We start from the raw sequence: 10,622 nt of genomic DNA, 5'->3' as shown, positions 1-10,622 counted from the left end.
AACGGCTACCCGCTCCATCAGAACTACGCCAGGTCGTCGCGAAGTGGGCGACTGCTGTCAATCAAAACAAGAACGGAGCGGTACAAAAACTCGTTCGTACCTCACTCGGTCAGACTCTATCACTGCCACTCATTGATCAGGGAACATGAAATGCACCAAGATACCTGTGTGTAGTCGCTGAATGAACTCTTTATGTTGTCTGTTGTATTTATGTGTATTTTTCTGTTGTGTTGTCTTTATATGAGAAACGAGTCCTTGTAATCACAACAAATTTCCGTAAGGATCAATAAAGCAGTCTTAGTCTTAGTCTTAGTCGTACAATGACATTAGACACATGCAGTGCGTCTCTCTGAACCACAGGGAACTAAACAAATGAAATAAACAAAGGAAATAAACAAATGAAGTCGAATACAATCGCAATCAACAAAACGAGCTCTCAAAGATATCTGCTCAGTGCCTGAGATATTTACAATAATATGTCTTCACTAAAATACCCAACAAATGCAGTTAATTCGTGATGTTTTTTTTTTGGTTTCTTGCTGCTACCAGTGCTCCGTTGATCCAAATCAACGTTTTGACTTGGACGTTGGCATGTGAAGAACTTTCTTGTATCTCTTCATTTGTAAACTGGTTGACATGTTTCACCTGCTATCGAGCACTGACACCGACCGTAAGACGTTAATACATTGACACTCTTTACTTTTGTTCAAAGAAACTAGAACATTTATCACATCGGAAGATAATAGGCAAGGATTTCTCCTTTAATGCTCGCTGTTGATATTGACTTCATATGCCACTTTTCACTCACTGTTAGTGTCGATTTTGAAGAGCTTTATGTCGCGTTTGCATACATCAGTATACCTAAGCAGTGGACGACCAGCGGATCCCCTGCCTTCTGTTAAATGACCATACAGAATGTCTTGTGAAAGTCGACCTAGTGGCATTCATAATAACTAAATAGGCTTATATGACACTATATGTACAAATGAAAACAAATCGTCATGCCATGCCTAACATGCTAAAGAATACTCGACACCATGGGCGTAGCCAGGGGGTGGGTTGGGGGTTCAACCCCCCCCCCCCCGAAATGAAAATCCCCCCCACCCGGATCGGAATTTAGTAACTGATTTTTAGCTTCGATTTTGTTTATTTTAGGTGAGATTTTAATACTAAACATTCACTCGCCCCAGCACAGCCAAGGATTTTTTTGAGTTTTAAACCCCCTATCAGGGGGTTTTGAGTTTAAAACCCCTTCCAGGGGGGGTTTGAGTTTAAAACCCCTACCAGGGGGTTTTGAGTTTAAAACCCCTACCAGGGGGTTTTGAGTTTAAAACCCATACCTAGGGGGTTTTGAGTTTAAAACCCCTACCTAGGGGGTTTTGAGTTTAAACCCCTACCAGGGGGTTTTGAGTTTAAAACCCCCTACGAGGGGTTTTAGCAGTTAAATCCCCCTCTTCTAAACCAAAAAAAAAATGCAAACGACAATCCCCGAATTCCAAGAGCACAGTTAAGGAAGATTTTGATTTTAAAACCCCCTCCAAAATTTACAATAAACCCCCTTAGGCCTTTTCAATATAAAGAAAGCAAACTACACACTCAAAATTTTGAAGGGGTTTTGAGTTTAACCCTTCCCCCTCTTCAGTAGTGTTTGAAGCTAAAAAAATACCTCTTCAATATACAAAAAAAAGCTAATTGCGCACTCAAAATGTTATGAGAGTAGCTAAATGGGTTTTGACTCAGTTTTGAGTTTAACCCCCCCCCCCCTTCAGAGGGGTTTGATGCTAAAAAATACCTCTTCAATATAAAAAAAAAGCAAATTACACACTAAAATTATTTGAGCGTAGCCAAGCCAATTGTTTTTTTTAGTTTAAACCCTTCTCCTCCTGATGGTTTTGAGTTTAAAATCCCCTTACAGAGCGTTTTGAGGTGGAAAACCTCTAGGCTATCTTCGATATTATTCTAAAGCAAACTAGAGTTACCAAATTCGATGATCGTAGCCAAATGGGGTTTTGAATTAAAAAAAACAAACTCGAGAGATTTTTTACTTAAAACCCCCAACAGATGATTTTGACGATAAAACTTCCCTTTTCGGTATAAAATCTAAAACAAACTACAGTTACTTAATTCCAAGAGCGTATTCAAGAGAGATTACACTGGGATGGTCTAAGTCAGTAAGAATAGCACATTAGGTTTTGAATAAAACTTTTTAATAGCAGGAAAATGCACTGTAGATACCTCAGAATATGCATTTTGTTGGCTTTCGATACCAGAAATAGTGCTTCGCGGCGGGGCTCTGCCCCGCGCTGGGGGAGCTCCCAACGCTCCCCCAGACCCCCTTGCTGGCCAGGGCGGGGAATCTACAATTTTTCCACCAACTCCAGGAAGAACATATTCTAGGGCACAATAAACGTCTTCCGAAAGAATGAAGGGTCAGAATGTAATAAAGATTATGTACACATACACACATACATATAATTAAATATATTTTTAGCGGGAGGGGGGGGGGCGGGGGGAGAACCCCCCCCCCCCCAAAAAAAAAAATCCTGACTACGCCTATGCTCGACACTTTTTATAGTGTAAAGAATTCCAAGCCTATAACAAATCGTACAAGGTCGGACATGAACTACATATTTACCTATTATAGTTACAAAAATAGCATATCTTTACAACTGTAGGCCTACTTCAGTGGAAGCACTAGGCTTACTTGTTAAGTTACTACACTTTATAATATTCCAATGATAGGTCTTTAGATTTAGAAGACGATGCGCAAACTTTTCATGAACATTAATTTATTAAACTCTTGAATCAATAATCATAGTATTTCACATGGATACGCTACCCCAGCTGCGACCAACATATTTTGCCCCAATGCGTCTATTTTTATAGGAAAATGGATGGGCGATGTCTAGATACTTTTAGTTTTTCCATAACCATTACGGAGCAAAAACTGAAAACTAAAATAGCTGCAAACTGTTCAGCAATAGTGACTCTACTCTAGGCCTATATACAGGGGCGGACTGGGTATCAAAATCGGCCCGGGCATTACCAAATAAACCGGCCCACAAATGGCATGTCATATATTTTCGGTTGGGGGGGGGGGGTATTTTTACCCCACTACGCAATTTATATATATATATATATATATATATATATATATATATATATATATATATATATATATATATATATATATATATATACCCATATTGAGCTGTGAATAAGTTGGGTGGTTTGCAATTTCGCGGCTGTGTGTATGTGTTAAAGTTAATTTCTATTAAGTATTGTTAAAGAGCTAATTATCTTTTTTTTTTGCTGCGTTATATCAATGTTTTCTAACTTAACCTCTCTCATCCCTCTTTTTGGTTAAATTTCATTGGAACCATTAAAAGACGGGGGAGGGAAGGAGCCAAAAAAAATGGGAGTGCCATCAAAGGCCCATGCCGACCAGCAAAATGATTAGGCCAAACACAACCTCGAAGACATCAAAGCAGTCCATGCCGCTCGTGCATAGCAGAAAGTGCGGTCTAACATTTTGCAAATGATAATACGTACAGTGTATAGTGTATTTTATTTTTGATATTCTTGTTGAATTTCAAACAAAATTAATTGTAATAAGAATTTAAAAATAACAAGAAAACGTGTTCGGGCCTTTGTGTCTTGCTGCTATCACTTTTTTAAAAAGTTGTCTGCGTTAAATTTTTTTTTCTTTGGTCACGACCAGACCGGCCCACCGGGCATTTGCCCGTTTGCCCATATAGCCAGTCCGCCCCTGCCTATATATGGATCTTTAGATCTATATTTAGGCTAGATGATTGGCTCAGTCTAAATCATTCAGAAAATGGATGAAGTTTTTTATTTTACAATATATATATATAGGTCTGTGATCTAGATCTAGTTAGTACATGGAACTATACTAATGGAACACCAGCTTCGAGTTTTTTACAAAGCCAAAGAGAGTCGAAGTGCCGTCGCGCATCATTTTTGCGCATGGTGCAATGTGGAGAAATCCATGATGATGCCAAAGAAGAGATTTACTCCGTCAGTCCCTTGCAATGGGTGTAAAACTTTCGTACGCTCTATTTGATTAGATGTGTAAAAACTTCATCCATTTTCTGACAATCTGATATAATAGATAAAATTTTCCCGAATAAGAGATCGTCACAAAAGTTATTTTTTTCGACCACCCTATAAAATGCCACATTTTTTCAAAAAAATAGAATCTAAATTCCGAAAATACAATCTTTCAGTGTTTCTGTGTTTGGTTTATTTACACTAAATCTGGATGAAGACCTGTCTACCGTTCCTCTAAATGCGTATTTGTTACGATATACTAAATTGCACGAAATAAAAATAGGAGGCCTAATACAGTTTTGACACTCCAAGCTACGCATTTCTAATCGTTTTTTTTTTTTATTATTATTATCGAAAGGACTAGGCTATAAGCATACACGTCTCGTGGGAAACAAAGAAAAAGTTCATCTCGGTAATATTGTAGCCTAAATAAAATGACCAAAAAAAACTATAGCCTAATCTAAAATGAAATAGATCTAGAGCTAGATTTTCTTGGACGAATGATACAAAATAAGTATAAATAATAAGTCATAGTCATATGAATCTGATAGATCTAAAACAAATACTGATAGTCATTCATTAATTAATTATTAGAATTACTTGACTACCAACTGGGTATTTTTATTGCCAAAATACAATGTATTTTATGTGCATTTATTAAAAACAACAACCAAAAATTAAGCGTTCGACGCAACTAGATCTAATATTAATAATATAGATTCTGGTTCTAGATCCAGAAAGCTACTTCTCTAATTCAGTTTTCTAGTTTAATTCTAGTTAGATCTAGATGTCTAGACCAGTAGATCTAAATCTAGCCAGGGTTTTTGTCATGGAATAGATCTATAAACCTGCAGCTGCCTACTGATCACGATATGACAGATACTATATTGATGAGATACTCTCTCTACTTAAGTCTACTTCTATATAATATAATATATATAGATCTACATCTAGATCCAGTAATCTAGTAGATCACAGTAAAACTCAATGTGTACTTCCGACTTTAGCTCAACAAGTCTACTCCAAAGTATACTAGTAAAGTCACAAAGTGTAAAGGATCATTATATATTCAAATAAAAAATTTATAGGCCTAAATGAATCGAATAATCAGTCACTAATTTGACTAATCTAAATTGTTATTTTTTAAATGGCAAGTGTTATTGATGACTTCTGACTTGTACACGAGTTGCAGAGATTCTAGCTTTTATTTTGATGACATGTTACGATATATCAATGATATTTAGATAAATGCAAGTACCTAGAGGAACAGAGAGAAGGACCATTTAATATAAGGCAAAGAAGTAAGGTGTTTATAATCCATCAAACTCACAGAGGACTTGTGTCGGCATTTCATGCATTTACAGAAGCTACAAACTATGCTACAAAAATGATAGGCTTGTCTTTGATTCCTAAGACTTATGAGGAATGCTATGTTTCCAGAGGCTACTCAGCCCCAGCTGTGACCTACATATTATGCCACACTGAGCACAGGCATAACCATTGTCCACCTGTGGTAGAATCAGTTTTTTTTTTGCCATCTACCCTCGGCAATTAATTTTCATTGGTGTATACCACACCTTTGTAAGTGACCTCCAGCTGTCTCTTTCTGAAGCTGTATGCAACCAGGTGCTCTCTTATTCTATGTCAGTTAAAGTAAGTTGGCGCCTAAGCATTTCTGTGGTACCTCTTTACGTGCATATGACATGTTAGGCAAATGGTTTAGCCTATCGGAATGTCATTTCGGAAAGTATAGGTGCTTAAAATGAAACTCCAAATACCTGGACTTCCAGTTACCAAGAAAATAAGCTTAGGTTTCAAAGAGACGACACTGGCACTTCAGCTAAGACGATCAGTAAAATTAATAGCAACTTTAATTGCAGTCCACCAAACAAGATAAAAAAAAAAAACAAGTGTGGCTTCAATAGCATTGATGATATTTAGTTTACTTTTATCTCATTTACTAGTATTACTATTTCATTGACTATGGTTTTACTAGTTCCTGCAATTTGATGAAAATAATAATTAAATTGTGTATAGTCTATATACAAATGTTTATAAGAGATCACAGCTTAGCTAATTTACTTAATATTTTAAAACTATGATTTTGTGTTCTGATTCTACTCTAAATAAATTATATTTTATTTTAAGAATGCAAAGTTGGAAATTCTGTTCTGATGAAAAAAAATTATTAAACTAAAGTAGATGTTTATGGTTCTTTTGTATTTATTTTAAAATTATTTATTCATTAAAAATTAATTGCTCATTAACATTTACTTGAAGTAAAGATCAAAATCACAAATTCAATACATGATCAGCTCCCAATTCACGCAGATCACAGCCCATCACTTAAATGTATTTACTGTCAATTCTACAGACTATTCATTTCAAAATGTTGCTTTAAATTGTTATATGACACAATCAAAGTACTGGTACCTCACATTGATGTAAGACTAAAGCAGCTGAAATAATGACAAATTTTCATTCACTAACTTGTACTGTCATTTATTATCAGACGTGTTAAAACTAATGACCTGTATATATAATTGATTAAGCAGGAGCATCAACAAATCTTGAACAATAATTGTCTACAGAAAAACTTTATTCTTATCCAAACAATATACATTTACAATGTATTTAAACAAGTTAATTTATACAAATCTGTATGGCCTAAAGATTATAGTGTATTTTGAGCATTGTGTGAATACCAAGTTACATTATTACATGAAAATAGTGTACTCATTTTTTAAATATTCTGGGTAATAAAAATTAACAACTAATATGATACAATAAAATTGAAGCATTAGTCAAATAAAAAAAAAAAATTCACTCAAGATCTATGTGAACTCTATGCTTGAAAAAAATCATTTTGAAATTAATTTAAAAAAAAAAAAAATTATGGTTCTTTAGTAAATGGAATGATAGCAGCAATTATATAACAATTTCATGATTATCCATTAATCTCAATATACTTATAACTGAAAAATAATTCATAAAAGGTTTAGATACAACCATTTGAAATAATGATTATAATTTTTTTCTTAATTTGCTTAATTCAAATCTAATATAAACAAGATTTCCTCTGTCAAGAAACTTATGAGGGAAAAACATGCATATTCTTCTCAGTAAGTTTTGCAAAGGGAATTAAGAATATATGATGTTGCTTTTTTTTGCCAACATTTTAAACCTTCGCACCAGGTTTTAGTTTTAAGGAGAATGCACCATATTTTATGTTTACTTTTGATAGATTCTTATTTTAATTTTTAAAAAGTAAAATTTCCCTTACATATCTTGCAATCTATGGGGCAGATGATATAAAGTTTATCAGTTTCTGTGCCCCATGGTTAGCGAGGGTGTCATGTACCCAGCACAACAACCAACCACCTTTTGAAAAAAAATCCCATTTCAGAAGTCACAATCTATAGGGCAGATGATGTTAAGGTCATTTGATTCTTTGGCCAGTGCATCATGTGGCCAGCACAACAACCAACCATCTTTACTTTCCAAAACGAAAGTCAGCTACGCATTAGAGTTAGGTGGACTCAGGGGCACCCAAAAATCTAAAAAAAAATTTTAATCTGAGTCCTCACAGAGATTCAAACCCATGACTTAACCATTCAGCCATGGATCCCCAAACTGCCTTTACTTATTCCTTACTATTGCCATGTATCCCTATCCTTTTGAATTCTGAAATTGAAAATCCCAGTCTTAATCGAACCCAGGAACCCTCAGTTCAGAAGCCAAGTGCTTTACCACTCATTCACTGCACTCCCAATTGTTTTAATGTGGCTCAGATTAATAGTTTTCAAGTACAATATCAAACAGATTTAAAGAAATACTAAATCCAAACCTGTTGGCTGAATGACAGGATATACATAAATATGTATAGAGCTTACAGTATAATATATATATCTTAAATTAAAATTGGTCCAAGACTTTTATTTTGCAACATGATGGGATTTTCCTTTCTGGTGGTGCTATGCAGGAGTCCAAGAATCTCATCTTTTCTCATAACAGAAAGTTATCTAGTTATAAAAATAAATAAAAGGATTTTAAAAAAATAAAAATATGTGTTGACCATGCTAAACGTATATATGTTATTAAGTATAATTATATAATTTTGCTATTCTAAAAATAGTCTGTACCTAAAAGGAGCTACTGTGTTAATGAGTAGACATGGCCCTGACCTTAATAGTTATGAATTATTACTAAAGGTGAAGGCAGATATTTAGTTAATTTGATGGACATTGCACTCATCTAAAAGCAACTATAACATATATTATGATTTACATTTTCATGGAAAACTAGTTTTTCAAAAATACAAGTACTTCAGCTTATGAGAAAAGTGCATAGGGAAAAATTGCAGTACCTTACCTTTAAGAGGTGCAACCAATCATTGACTTGTCAGGAATGCATGCCTTTTTCTTGCATTTCCAAACATAACTGTAATTATACAATTAGGCATAATGGCTAATTTCTTTTGAAAACATTAAAATTAAAAAATAATATTATTAAATTGAATACATTGTTGTATCAAACATACAAATTATCAGACATAAATTTGCCTAATTTCATCTAACAGTTTATTGTAAAGGAATGGCCTGCACAACAGCCAAGTATATTAGGCATTCATGAAAGATGAATTTGCTTAAGAGTGTTATAAAAAAAAAACTAGAGAAAAATGTTAAATTCCATCCCCGATATTTGGATGTTGCTTGACCATGAAAATCACACTTCATAAAACATCTTTTAGATAACTAAAATAAAAATTGTATAGTAGTACTTACAATAAATGTTGAATGGATGCCAATATTATTAATGTCTGCCCAGAGAGTAGAAATAGTATAAGTATGATCCTTGAGCCATTCTGGTACATCATCAGAACTGGTTGGCATGGTTCTACTTGTTAATAACTGAAACATTACAAACATTTTTTTTAATTTATAATTTATCACAGACTAGAATAGAAATGTTGCCAGGAAAAATACCAATGGTTAGAATGCACCTGATGATACTTTTGTAGCCTTAAAATGCACCAAAACTTCATTCATTAAATCTGATAAAAAACATATATGTATCACACAAGTCCAAGTTGATCAGAGTGTCATAGCAAATAATTAACTAGATATGTGAGTTTTATATTAAAGTGCTGAATTTCAGGGGATAGATCCAACTTGACACCACATCATTTATTATTTCATGAACTCATGGGTCTGGGCATGGCATGGAATGGGAACTATTATCTTATCTTATATAATACAGACGTTACTTCAAAAAAGAAGATGATTACGTCCTACGCGTCATGCATTTAGTCATGCATATTAACCAATGACTTAAATTCAGCCAAGTCACTGGTTTTCCTGGCTAGCTCAGGCAACCCATTCCATGCTCTAATAGCACTAGGGAAGAATTTAATTAAGAATTTAATGTATGGGGTGTAGGCGAGGCATGGATTATAAATTGTCTTGTATAGATTAGATTGGGAAAAACTTCCCATCGAAGGTAACTTTTACTGATAGATCTGGATCAATTATAAATTTATGGGATCTAGGCCTGCATAAATTTTATCTTTTATTTATATATTTTATGTACATAAATAACTAGTCTAGATCCTATAATTATATCTTAATAATAATAATATAATTTTTGTAGATGTTATATAATATCTAAAATATTAAGTATAGATCAGTAGATTTAGAATTTTAGCTAGTAAATATTTTTATATTCCAAATCTAAACTGGATCTATATATTGTATATCTATCTAGAATTTAGATCAGTAGATTTAGTATTTTAGCTAGTAAAATACTTTTATATTCTAAATCTAAAAATCTAAACTGGATCTAGATCTAATTATTCTAGAAGCTTAGATCTAGAATCTAGAAGACTAGTTGTCAAGATTTGACTACACTATGGCTAAGGCTAATGCACTAGCTAAGTAGGCCTACTAGATAGATCAAGAGACAGAGTACTAATAGTAATAGAATAGACTCTTGCCTCGTTGGGCCTCTCAAATCAGCTACAGACTTTAGAGACAATTTAGGAAGGTGAATTTCGATCCAATTCCAAGATCTACAAACTACAAGTTACATTCTAGCTAGAGATGCTAGATCTAGTCTAGAAGGCTGATCAATTAAAAATAAAATCAATCATTTCTAAAGTTTGTAAAATTATATTTTATAGATCTAATCTATCTATTTATAATATAGAAATCTATGTCTACTATTTTAATATTTAAAATGATATGGCTGATGATATTAATTATTTTAATAGAGACATTGACATACTCATACAAAGAAACAAAATAATTAGATCTTATACTAACTCATAGACTCTACTTATACTGTATTGTATTAAACCTTCGAGTTTATGTTTCACTATCTTGACTTGACTACATTGACTAAAAAGGGCACTATCACGGTGACTATGATTATTTATAGATCTAGAATACTAGTCTAGATTATTATCTATGACGATGATGATAATCAACTGGTAGAGCTATAAGTATAATCAGTATAAACTATAATATAATCACTGCATTCGTTTCATTCACTGT

At 33.6% G+C, this 10,622-nt stretch overlaps 1 long non-coding RNA gene across 1 annotated transcript; it reads right to left on the bottom strand.

Moving 5' to 3' along the window:
• Window positions 1-6,557: 6,557 nt before the first annotated feature.
• LOC129925174 (uncharacterized) lies at window positions 6,558-9,685 on the bottom strand. Its single transcript, XR_008776951.1, has 3 exons — window positions 8,856-9,685; window positions 8,443-8,511; window positions 6,558-8,093 (listed from the first exon to the last, which is right to left on the bottom strand). It is a non-coding gene; the product is annotated as an uncharacterized LOC129925174 (long non-coding RNA).
• Window positions 9,686-10,622: the final 937 nt, after the last annotated feature.

The sequence above is a fragment of the Biomphalaria glabrata genome, chromosome 3, assembly GCF_947242115.1.
Source record: "Biomphalaria glabrata chromosome 3, xgBioGlab47.1, whole genome shotgun sequence".
In the NCBI taxonomy this organism is placed as follows: Eukaryota; Metazoa; Mollusca; class Gastropoda; family Planorbidae; genus Biomphalaria; species Biomphalaria glabrata.
Note: the sequence above shows the minus strand (reverse complement) of the source record. Positions and strands in the feature narration are given on the sequence as shown.